The 12,606-nt window shown below is 37.3% G+C and overlaps 1 protein-coding gene and 1 non-coding gene across 8 annotated transcripts in view; one reads left to right on the plus strand and one right to left on the minus strand.

Annotated features, from left to right (window-relative positions):
- The window catches only part of TMCC1 (transmembrane and coiled-coil domain family 1), a 242,260-nt gene that overhangs the window by 159,574 nt on the left and 70,080 nt on the right, over positions 1-12,606 (minus strand). The window lies entirely within an intron of this gene.
- On the plus strand, positions 1,434-1,537 carry LOC123607750. Its single transcript, XR_006716898.1, has one exon. It is a non-coding gene; the product is annotated as a U6 spliceosomal RNA (small nuclear RNA).

Raw genomic sequence — 12,606 nt, forward strand, 5'->3', positions numbered from 1 at the left:
CAAGATTGCAACTCTGCACTGTAGAATGAAATTTTTCTAACAGCCTCAATGAAAGTGCTAATACTACTTTTAAAAAATATAGGGGCACCTGGGTGGCTCAGTCGATTAAGTGCCTACTTCAGCTCAGGTCATGATCTTGCAGTCTGTGGGATCAAGCCCTGTGGCAAGCTCTGTAGCCTTCTGTGTTTCCCTCTCTCTCTGTCCCTCCCCTGCTCGCCTTGTCCCTGTCTCTCAAAAATAAATACAAAAAAAAAATTTTTTTAGGGGCACCTCGGTGGCCCAGTCAGTTGAGCATCCGTCCAACTTCGGCTCAGGTCATGATCTCACAGTTAGTGGGTTTGAGCTCTGCATCAGGCTCTGTGCTGACAGCTCAGAGCCTGGAGCCTGCTTCAGATTCTGTGTCCCCCTCTCTCTGTCTGCCCCTCCCCTGTTTGCACTCTCTCTCTCTCTCTAAAATAAACAAACATTAAAAAAAATTTTAATTTTTTTAATCTATGTGAAGTATAGAAACATCATAACACAAATATGCTAGAGAAACAACATTTTCTATCTTAGCATCCTAAAAAGAAATAAATGGCTAACAACAACTACAATAACTTTTTTTTCTTAGGCCCCTACAGACCCAGACCACTCCTCTGTCATCACATCTGATTTCCTGGGAGATAATTTATTGCAATCCCAGAGACTTGTTTTACCTTAGTAAGCTGAATTTTGAGCTAGAAATTCTTTTTTTTTTTTTTTTTTTTTTTTTTTAAGACAAAACCTCTTTGGATTTCAAGTATCACCAGACATTAAAGAAAACACCTTACGAAAAAGAACTGAGCACTGATTAAAAAACAAATGTACCTGAAGATCTAAGTATAATAAATGACTGGATTTTTAAAAATGTCACAAAAATACAGCCATACATTAAATAATACTACAAATATAAAATAAGAAAAATTAGGTGAAGGTAGGAAATATTAAGTGACATTCTCCACCCTTAATACTGTATTAAAAGAAGATATAATTTGAAAGCATTTTACTCTTAAAAGCAAATATTTTAGAAACAGATAAGTTTTTCAAAAAAGTGTTCTTTTCTAACATTCTCAAAATTACTAAGCATCTGTATTTTTAAAGCACTATCTATAAAAATTTCAATTGTGCTGAATTAAATTCTATGAATTTCACCAAATGAAAATTAAAGTTATGAAAAAAGTCACATTGTAAAAAGGAAAAACAATTTCAAAATGGAGTTGTGTACATTGAAAGAACAGAACAGCACCTTAGAATTAGGGAAGTGATAGCTCAGCTCTAGTCCCTGCTAAATACATATCTGGATATTATGTTCTGCACACCACCATTTAAGAAGAATACAGAAGAACTGGAATAATCAAGAGCTGATGGACCAATATGATTAAATATTCCAAATTATGATGTGCAAGAACAGCCCCATGCTTGCTTCAGCAGCATATATACAAAAGTGGAACAATACAAGTGATTAGCATGGCCCATGCACAAGGATGACATTGAAATTTGTGAAGCATTCCCTATTTGTCATGGACCTCTGAGGTCCTTAGTGAATTGCTGAAACCACAAATTTAGATCTGTGACTGTCAAGAATTTACTTGATGTGTAGTTTTCCAATGGAGCCCAGGAAGACTCCAAATTCATCTAGCATCCCAAGAATCCCCATAATCTCATACCTAGGAAGTACTTTTAAGCCATTCTTTTAGGCCAACCTTCTTCTTGAACTTATCTACTCTAGGCTTATATGTGATTATTCTTGGCAAGACCCACAACAACAGAGTAGTGGTCAAAGCATGACTTTTGGAGCTACGCATGGTTCTGACATCCAGTAAATTTCTAACCAATTGTGTGAACTTGGTAAGTCACTTCAACTTCAATCTTCTGTTTTCCTCACTTATAAAACAGAGACAGTAGGGGCGCCTGGGTGGCGCAGTCGGTTAAGCGTCCGACTTCAGCCAAGTCACGATCTCGCGGTCCGTGAGTTCGAGCCCCGCGTCGGGCTCTGGGCTGATGGCTCAGAGCCTGGAGCCTGTTTCGGATTCTGTGTCTCCCTCTCTCTCTCTGCCCCTCCCCCGTTCATGCTCTGTCTCTCTCTGTCCCAAAAATAAATAAACGTTGAAAAAATAAAAATTAAAAAATAAATAAATAAATAAAACAGAGACAGTAATATTTCACAGTACAGTGTTTATAGTAAAGATTCATTATTGCATTCTAGCATTTAGAATGCCTGGATCAATAAATATTTGTTGAATTAAGAAATAGAGAGCCTGCATGGCTCATTAGGTTAAGAGTCCGACTCTTGATTTCGGCTCAGGTCATGATCTCTGGGTTCATGAGTTTGAGTCCCATGTTGGGCTCTGCACTGACAGCATGGAGCCTGCTCAGGATTCTTGCCACCCCCCCGCCCAAGGCAAAATAAATAAATAAGCATTTTAAAAAGAAAGAAAGAAAAAAAATATCCCAAAGACTAGAGATTATTAGCCTAGAGAAGGGATTATTCAGAAACACACATTATGAAAGAAATTCATGCCTGCAGAGGCATTACATACTGTGACTGGCCCTAACTGAAGCAATGCAATTTAATACAGATTCCAGTTTAATATGTTAGATTTGTCTAACAGAGGCATGCCTGGTAGAATGGGCTTCTTTGGGAGATTTTGAGAAGCCAGATAACCACTTGGGAAGAATGTTACAGAGACGAATAAAATGACTATAGAAGTCCCTTCAAACCTAAGATATTGTGTTAATGAAAGGTTCAAAAAGAACTTTCTTTCGTACAATGCTCCAGAATTCTTGTCTTACCCCTCAGATAGTTGTAGCAACTTGGCAGGAGAAGCAACACCAAAAACACAGAATTAAAAAGAATCATTGAGGGACGCCTGGGTGGCGCAGTCGGTTAAGCGTCCGACTTCAGCCAGGTCACGATCTCGCGGTCCGTGAGTTCGAGCCCCGCGTCAGGCTCTGGGCTGATGGCTCAGAGCCTGGAGCCTGTTTCCGATTCTGTGTCTCCCTCTCTCTCTGCCCCTCCCCCGTTCATGCTCTGTCTCTCTCTGTCCCAAAAATAAATAAATGTTGAAAAAAAAAATTTTTTAAAAAAATAAAAAAATAAAAAGAATCATTGCTACTGTCACATTATCTGCCAGTTAGATTACCTGAAGCAAAGATAAATAAATAACCTTGCATTTCCTACTTTCAGGTACTGTTCAGAGGTTAGACTCTGGAGGTGGTGACTTCTGGAATTACAACAATTTCACTGTGGCCTTTTGACAGTGGATATGGAAAGTAATGGGAAACTTCTATTCTTCTATCTAAATTTCTACTTTATTCATTTCTACTATAAGAGTTAATTATCAAGCTTCAAATATTACTTTAGATTTCTAAGACCAATTGATTTTTTGTTTTTTTTTTCCCCTTAGGTGTTTTAGGAAAATTAGTCTCCTTAGATGGATCTTCCAAAGACTTGGAAGGTTAACCAACTTTTTGGCAGTCTAGGTCCTTCTAAGATCTTCTATACCCTCTGCCTTTATATTACACTGCTCACATTAAGTACATGATAAAAACGTACACTATTGAGCCATATGTGCTATAATCAAATGAGCAAAAAAATTAGACTTAGCCATGTACTAGCTCTCTGGTCTTAGGCAAGTTTGAAATTTTGCCTAGCCCTAATTACTTTATTTGTGAAAAAAACAAAACAAAACAAAACAAAACAAAACCAGGAGATCAGACCTACTTCAAAAAGCTGGCATGCAATATAAATTACATTATATACATGAAAAAGGTCTTGTATAGATACTCGATAAGCTGAGTACAATCCTAAATAATACTATTAAAACAAATTCATTTCCACAAAACATTCTTGCAAATATCACGGACAACCATGTGGAAAAGATTCTCAATCACTGAACGAGTCACTGAAATTCAGTATTCTCAGGGCAGGTTTCTTGGTATTTTAAAGCAATAAGAAAGATGATGGAGGGATGGTTCTTACCTTCATCCCCCTTTCTTAGCTATAATTCTCCAACATTATTTTGTGGTTAACGTGAGACTACAATCATGAGTTCTCTTTTCTACCCTACCCTCAACCTCACAATGCAGAAATAGCTCCATAGAGACTGTATGGTTAACTGGTTATCTCAGTAAATAGAAAAGGCCTTGTTTTAGGGCCCTGTAAATACTTAATTACTCTACTTTCTTATTTTTTTTTTAGATATATGAGAATCCAGAATTTCACTGCTCATATTTTAACGATGAACAGTATTAAGATAACTCTAAGGAATCATTATAATTTTATTTCTATTGCTACTCATCTGAAAAAGAAGACAAGAATTATTTAAAAGTAACAACATAAGAAATCCAACAGGTAGGGGGTGCTTGGGTGGTTCAGTTGGTTAAGCATCAGACTCTTAATTTCAGCTCAGATAAACATCTCCCAGGTTCCTGAGATCGAGGCTGTGTGAGTCAGGCTCCGCAATGACAGAACGGAGCCTGCTTGGGAGTCTATCTCTCTTCTCTCTCTGCCCCTCCCCCTGTTCACACTCTCTCTCTTTCTCAAAATAAATAAATAAGCATTAAAAAAAAAAGAAAAGAAACCGAAAAGGTAGTAATGAAACCAGTTTTTGTCACTGCTCTTAGATTTCTGCCCTCATTCAAACAAGCTGATCTAGTCACCAATATCTTGAAAAAGAAAAAACTTTCTTTTCACCTTTTCCTTTCTCCTGCTTGACAGAACTGTTATTCTTCAATTTTCTGACATGATCAACAGGATAAAAAGGCAAAAACCCTAAACACAGAATCAGAAGGAATCCAGGGATTTGAAGCTGGTATCACTCATTAGCTGTATAACCTCAAGCAAGTTTTAAGATCTTCAGACCTGTAAAAATGAACTGTAAAATGAGGAGTTTGATTAGGACTGTCCCTAAAGCTTAGCAGTCTATGAGTCTTGCTAATCACTTAGCAACAGAGAGGGATCTATTGGCTGGAAATTAATGTGTCACAAGTAGCTCATTTTGTAACCCAAAGTTTCTGAATTCTTAACTTCCTCAGTATTACAATTGTGCAATCTGAGTCAGGGCTCCTTACCCCAGTAAGATGTTACTATGATAAAATAAAATATATTTGTCAGATCTTAATAAATATTTTACTTGAAGAATGCCTGGCTGGCTCAGCTGGTTGAGTGTCCAACTCCTGATTTCAACTCCGGTCATGGTCCCAGGATTGTGAGATTGAGCCCTGTGTCAGGCTCTGTGCTGAGCTTGGAGCCTGCTTGGGATTCCCCCTCTCTCTCCCTCGGCTCCTCTCCCCCACTCATGCACATGTACTCTCTCCCTCCCCTCCTCCCTCTCTCAAATTACTTAAATATTTGACTTGATCTTTGGCAGCAGGTATGAATATTTTTATAATATCTAAACCAATAAATCCTTGCTAATTCTTTTTGCAAAGAGACTTGTCATAAGATTAATTTTTAAAATCAAACATCTTTTATATATCTAAAATGATTCTACTTAGGAAAAGGGTATTTTCAAAGTCCATCTATATATAAAATGAGAGACACAAATCAATGCAAATATAAAGTATGAAAACTCCAAAGTATAATATAGTCTGCTCCCGCTGACTCACAAGATCACAGGTCAGAACAATGGAACCTCAAAATAAGTCACTTGCTATGACTTCTGAAAAAAAACTCCAATCTGTTCTAGTGATTACCTTATATAATTCATGATCCTGGTTTGTCCTTCTATCTACTTACCTACCTATGAGTCTTTGAGAGCTAATAGTCACAAGGGAAGACAGTTCAACAATTCAAACAAAAAGAGTAGTGGATTTTAGATGCCAAATTTCTGTTCCCTCACAACTAACATTCAAGGCTATGTTGCCTCGTGAATAAAAAGGAAAAGCAGAAGTGAGGTCACATATTCCTTTAAAGGTCTAATTATTTTGTAATGTAAAGGCAAAAGAGATTAGATTTAACTTAAAGAGTGAACACAACTTTGTATTATGTTGAGCCTTCATCACAAAAGCTGCTGTTCCAAACATAGGAATGTAACTCAGATTAAAACAAATGAACAAAAAAACTTTTAGAAGGGACCCTATGATAACTTTGCAAAATCAAATTTACTAAGTTCAAGAACACCTTACCTGTACCTTCATTCTTATGACAACCATATTAAATGTCAACCTAAGATCACTATGGATAATCAAAACATCTTTTGGGCCACTACATAAAATACTATAATAAAGGAAACATACACATTTTGAACCTCTAAATGAGGGTTAATAAATCTAAAAGTTCTTTATTTTGGCAACTAAGTTATGCTCTGTAAAGTATCTTTAACAGAAAACAACTCAAAAGCCAAATACATTTCCATCTCTGATTTAACCCCACTTTTCCAAGCTCATAGTATTCCCTTGACAGGAAATAAAATATTCCCTTTGCCTTATACTAAATACATAGAAAACAGCAATATCAATTGGTGTTCAGCAAAAACTGTAATTTTCCAGAATCACTGAATTCTACCTCTGAAACCAATGCTAAACTATATGTTAACTAATAACTTGAATTTAAATAAAATCTTGGACAAAAAAAGATTAAAAAAGAAAAAAATTATAATTTTTCAGCTGCTTTGTGGGAAAATGGGCACTGTCTTACAACTCCTCCCAAACAAATCTTCAGGTTTTATATTTTGTTTGCCATTAATTTTTTTCTAGCCGTCATTAAATCCTACCTACTCTTCTATTATCTATTCCATTTCCACAATTATCATTTCAGTTCAATATTTACAAAGAGCACCTACTACTATATCACAGTCACTGTACTCAATCTAGCTCATATCGTAATGATCTCCTGTTACTTCTCAAGTCATGCTGTATTTATTAACATCCTGTCAGGACAGTTATCCCCTCATCTCCACCTACTGATCCTGGCCTAGGGGCACCACCTGGTGGTCAGTAACAAGAACTACTCCTCCCACCACCTCATTCCTTCCCCTCTGGGAGAATAATATTCCTTTCAGGTTTTACTCAACTAATTCAATCTTAGAAATCTCCCTTTCATATGAACACAGCTGGATGCTATCCTGCTGTGATTTACCAAGGAGGCAGAATCCCTTACTTATATACCCTGCTCTAAATCCACAAGCTCTAAATCTATATTAAAATTTTAATAACTTTAAGAATGAGATTGGGAATGAGAAAGAATGGGTGAGCTAATTCAAAGATGAACTCCAGACAGCAGCAGGCACTGAACTCTCTGTGCCTCTTCCAGAGATGGCCTTGGTTGGGAAGTCCTTTGGGCAGTCTCTGTCCCCATTCCACCTGTGGAAATATGGGCCAAGAGGGACAGCATTCTAAAGCTCTTTCTGCTCCTGAGGTGCCAGCCTGGAGACAAAGAAAGCAGCTGGGGCAGTGCTACATGGGGCCTCCAGTACAGAGGAAAGGTGACAGGCAATGCCTTTCCCTTGTCCTTTACCCACAGCGATCCAATTCTGTTGCATGGAAAATCCATACGTAAACCTGGAAACCATGATTCAATCAAGTTGGCTTAGCTTTTCAGTGTGAAATCCTCCCAATACTTGGGCTCTTAGCCACCAAAGAGAGGGAATTACCAGGAAGAGTAACCCTACTTCCCCCTTCTACGCTGCCTGCTTGCCCAACCCTTTCCTCTTTTCTCTATTTCCCAGATCGAGCCAGGCATTACAAAAAAATTCTCCTCTCTGCCCATACAATACTGTAAATAACCCACAAAACTTCCCTAACAGCAGCCTAATAAAGGTATATTTTTTTAAAATTTTTTTAATGTTTATTTTTGACAGAGAGAGAGAGAGAGAGAGAGCGCGCGCGCTAGGGAGGGGCAGAGAGAGAGAGGGAGACACAGAATCTGGAGCAGGCTCCAGGCTCTGAGCTGTCAGCCCAGAGCCTGACGCGGGGCTCGAACTCATGAACCATGAGATCATGACCTGGGCCGAAGTCGGACACTTAACTGAGCCACCCAGGCGCGCCCTAGGTATACGCTTTTTCTAAATTCACCCATAAACAGGAAAATGATACAGTGAGCTCTGAAGTGATATTAACCTTAATGGAGAACTGGGATGCTAGCTTCAGACTTTCCCTTCATAAGCTTCCTAAGTTTGCATCTACCTTCTCATTCCTCTTTAATTAAGCTTACTCTTTTCTCAGAATTATATATATAATTTATTATATATTTATTAATAATTTATATTATCATTTATTGTTACTGTTTTATAAAATAAAGTGTATTTAAAAAGCACTGATTAGTATTTTTTCACTATTTAGTTACCACTGTAATTGTGAAATAGGGTATAATATTTCACCTACATTTTGTAGGAATGGAATTTTGGGGCCAGTCTGGGAATCTACAAACCATTTCTAACAATGAAACTCAAAATGACTTTTCCCATAGAAATAAATCATTAAATGTTGTTGGTAAATGCTTACGCTACACGACAGTAGCTCAGCTCCACTGAGTTCTGATACCTTAGCTATTTTTTTTTCCTTTTATTCCATCTTGAACATAACTATTAAAAAATATACATTTTCGGGGTGGCTGGGTGGCTCAGTCGGTTAAGCATCCGACTTCAGCTCAGGTCATGATCTCATGGTTCGTGGGCTCGAGCCCCGCGTTGGGTTCTGTGCTGACAGCTCGGAGCCTGAAGCCTACTTCGGATTCTGTGTCTCCCTCTCTCTCTGCCCCTCCTCTGCTTGCGCTGTCTCTGTCTCTCAAAAATAATAAATGTAAAAAAAAAAAAAAAATTTTTTTTTAAATATACATTTTCAACATGCAAACCTCCTTTCAAAAATCTATAGTGAGGGCTTCCTGCTTCTAATCACATCATTAGAATTATTTAGTTTCACATTTATAATGCTAAATCAAAGCTCTCTCCCCCCAAACTGACATTTTAAAAATCAGCTACACATAATCGTGCACTCTTCCAATCTTATCTCTCATTACTTCCTCTAAATGTTTTACCAGTCCTCATACTGGTTAGGCCCTAGGGTTCTATGTGGGAAATAAAGATAACTAATACATGGTCCTAGCTCTCTAGCGACTCACAATTGGGGTTTGGTTTTATTCTTTTCCCCTTCTTCTTTAAAGCACATCTGAGCTATTTTGAAACTTGAAATCTGCATGTATCGTGTTGTCTTAGGATGAAGATTCACCCTTACTGTGCCTCATACTCCTAAGACATCCTCCAAGGAGCACATGCTCTATAAAGCCCCTGTCAATAACAGGACCCCATACTTAGCTCTCCCTTCTCTGAACTTCTACCGCCCTTAACTCAGTAACAACTGATTATATTTTGTTCTCTTATTAACGATTTTAGCCACAAAGATGAGTTGTAAGTATGCTGTAGATATTGATCACCCTCAGACCTCCGGGTGGGCAAGCAGAACCTAGAGTGACTAGATCAACTACCCTGGCTATGAACATGTCATCACTTTACCCCGGTGTGCTGGACAGATGTTTAAATTTTCTATGTGTGTCATGAAAAAGACTGGGAAGCCCAAGTTTAACTTGTGGCATTTTCAAATTAGAAGTAACAATAAATATTACTCAGTACAATGACCTCATGTGAAAAATGAAGAAAATGAAACCTATGGAGTTTAATTTGTTTAAGGTCACACTGATATTTAATAAGAGCAATAAGACATTCTTAGAATCTAAAACCACAGGCCTCTGACTTCTGGACTTGATTACACCACATCACCCTGCTTCTTTAATTGCCACTTATGTAAATCTTGCCACCCCAAGACTGTAAGGTCTTTGAGAATAAGGCTATAACACAATTTATAACTCGTTTCTCTCAAAGTGCTAATCTCCAACTCAGGGGTACTTAAGAGATACCTGTACTGGTGAAATAAAAAGTCTTTATTACAAAGAAATGACCCGCTTAATGAAAAATAACTTCAATTTTCATATTCAGAAATTTGTCTGAGTCATGTACGTACATAAGTTGAATTTGAGAAAGTGGACAAATACACTTGGGGAGAAAAGGTTACCTGAAACTATACCTTAGACTAGGCAATTGACACGACTATTCTAAAAGCCACATACAAGCATCTAAGTTTATTAAAAACAAGATAACTGGCCCAAAAGGGAGTCACTTATGCTAAGCCCCACATTACCCAACTGAGAATCTAATTACAGTTTCACCTCTCCCAGAAAGGGACTCATAAACCAACCAATCAGGAATTACCTGATCAGTATTAGTCAGGTAACCTGCCTGATGACCCCCTGCCACCCCTTAAGGAAAAGTAATGTAATCAATTTGCTTTTTTGCCTAGTATAACTTCCTTGTTTCTGTTCCTTTCTGTCTATAAATATAAAATCTTTCACTTTGTACAGCTCTTTAGAGCTCCTTTCTATTTGTCACACACTAGATGTTGCCCAAGTCACTGAATTGTTGAATAAAGGCAGCAAGAACTTTAATTTTACTCAGTTGAATTTTTTAACAATGCAAAAAGTATTAACATTTAAATCATACAACATAAATTTAATCCACGTAAATCAAATTCTAGGAATTGTTCCAAGTATTGTTCCTCACCCATCTGGCACACACAGACAAGAGGTTATGACTTATGGCTTTGATGTGCATGATCATCTCCCATTAAAATGCCAAGAAAGAAAACAATTTCAGTACAATTTCTTTAACTATAGGCTTTTGGGACCTTTTCTTTTGCTCTTCCCTCTGCCAGGCCTATTCTTTCCTCAGATATCTCTTGGCTTCCTCCTATCCTTCAGGTCTGTGCCCATGTATCAATGAGGTCTTCCTTGACCACTCTGCTTAAAATTTCCTGCCCTAGAATTCACTTCCTTTCACAACTGTCATATTGTGTACAGATTTCTCACACTATCCAAAATACAGCATTCATATGAAAATTTCTGTAAGTTGAAATGGCATAAAGCAAAGAAGCAATTACCATTAATTTATATGAAAAAAATTTTGATCATTCGCAGAAAAAAAAAATAACCTTAGGCTTTTCTGATACCCTAGGACACATCTTGCTAACAGATGCACAAAATAAATTGAGATAAAGCACAGTTGCTCACAGATCCAGTTCAAGGCTATGACAGCTTGATGCTGAGATGCTAAATGTAGTTCCCAAGAAAGGAGCTTGGCAGTGCTACTTTTGCTGCTAGAGTTGTGCCCTCTGTAACTGCTCACTCCAAAACAAATGCTGAGTGCCACTGTCACTTTTTGCCTTTTTTCATAAAAGCAAAAATCCTCTTCAAATTTTTTTCAGTTAGTCAAAATAAACACTAACACAAAAGCAGAGGCTTAATGTTAACTTTTGAGAAGTGGGAGATAACTGTATTTTATTTGCACATTTTATTTACCTCCTCTTAGTATATAGTAAACTTGACAAGGGAAAATATTCTTTACTTGTTTTATTCACTCATATATTCTCAGCACCTAAATCTGGAGTGGGCAAAGTATGGGCCATGGCCTGATACTGTCCACTACAGCCAAACCCGGGTATGCCGATTGGTTTACATATTGTGGGAGGCTGCTTTCATGCTACAATGCATTGTTGAGTAGTGACAAAGACCAGATGGTCAAAAATATTTACTACCACTATTTACAGAAAAAGTTTGTAGAGCACTGGCCAAAAACAACATTAGGTCAAACACTCAATAAACATTTACTGAACACAAATGTATGAAAAACAAACAATGGCAGAAAATATTTCTGATCCCTCAGTATTTTAATAAGATATAAAAGAAGAGAAAATAAACTGAGACATCATCATGGAAGCTCTCAGTGCCCTCGCCAGCTCTGCACTTTCATCTGTACAATTTTTCATATTCTATATCATAGATTCAAAGAACAAAGTTGGCAAGAGCACTAAAAATCAGATAGTTGAGTAACTTGCCTAAAATAACTCAGCTAGTAAATGGCAAATCCAGGACAGAAGCCTTTTTCTTTTTAAACTGTTCTCCACTATAATCAAGCAAACTTTAAGGTGACAATTATTTTCCACTCTTCTATTTGAGGATGAGATATAAAATCTGACAATTAATATTACAAGTAATCTGAGTGTTTAAAAGTTTGACTCACCACAAAACAATGATTATAGTAGATAAAAACTTGAGGGAACCCAACTAAATGAGCCTATTCTGAATCTGAAGGCCTCCTTTCTCCCCCCTAATTCTACTATTTCCCCCCTTGATGTTATCACTCTATTTTTAAACATTAACAGTATCCTAATACCATGGCACATTTATATACTACATTGAAATTTCAAAGCATTTACTTAATGATAATCTCAATTTATACCACAAACTGTACACTTGACTTCTGGACCACTATGAATCTCACCATTGCTTTGAAACACAGCCTATCTCTAGCCTATAGTGAAAACACACATTCAATAGCCATCTTCTCAAGTCTCATTCTTTCACTAGGTCTTCTATTGCAATAACCTAATAGTTTTTCGAAGATATTTTATGCTGTTGTATAACATTTACCTCATGGCTCATTATTGCTTTCTTCATAGAGAAGCCCTTTCTTAATAATCAACTCCGTTTGCCTTCTAGGGAAACTCTACTTGGGACCTTCAAAGTGACCACTGTTATTT

This window comes from Leopardus geoffroyi, chromosome A2 (genome assembly GCF_018350155.1).
Source record: "Leopardus geoffroyi isolate Oge1 chromosome A2, O.geoffroyi_Oge1_pat1.0, whole genome shotgun sequence".
Taxonomy (NCBI): Eukaryota; Metazoa; Chordata; class Mammalia; order Carnivora; family Felidae; genus Leopardus; species Leopardus geoffroyi.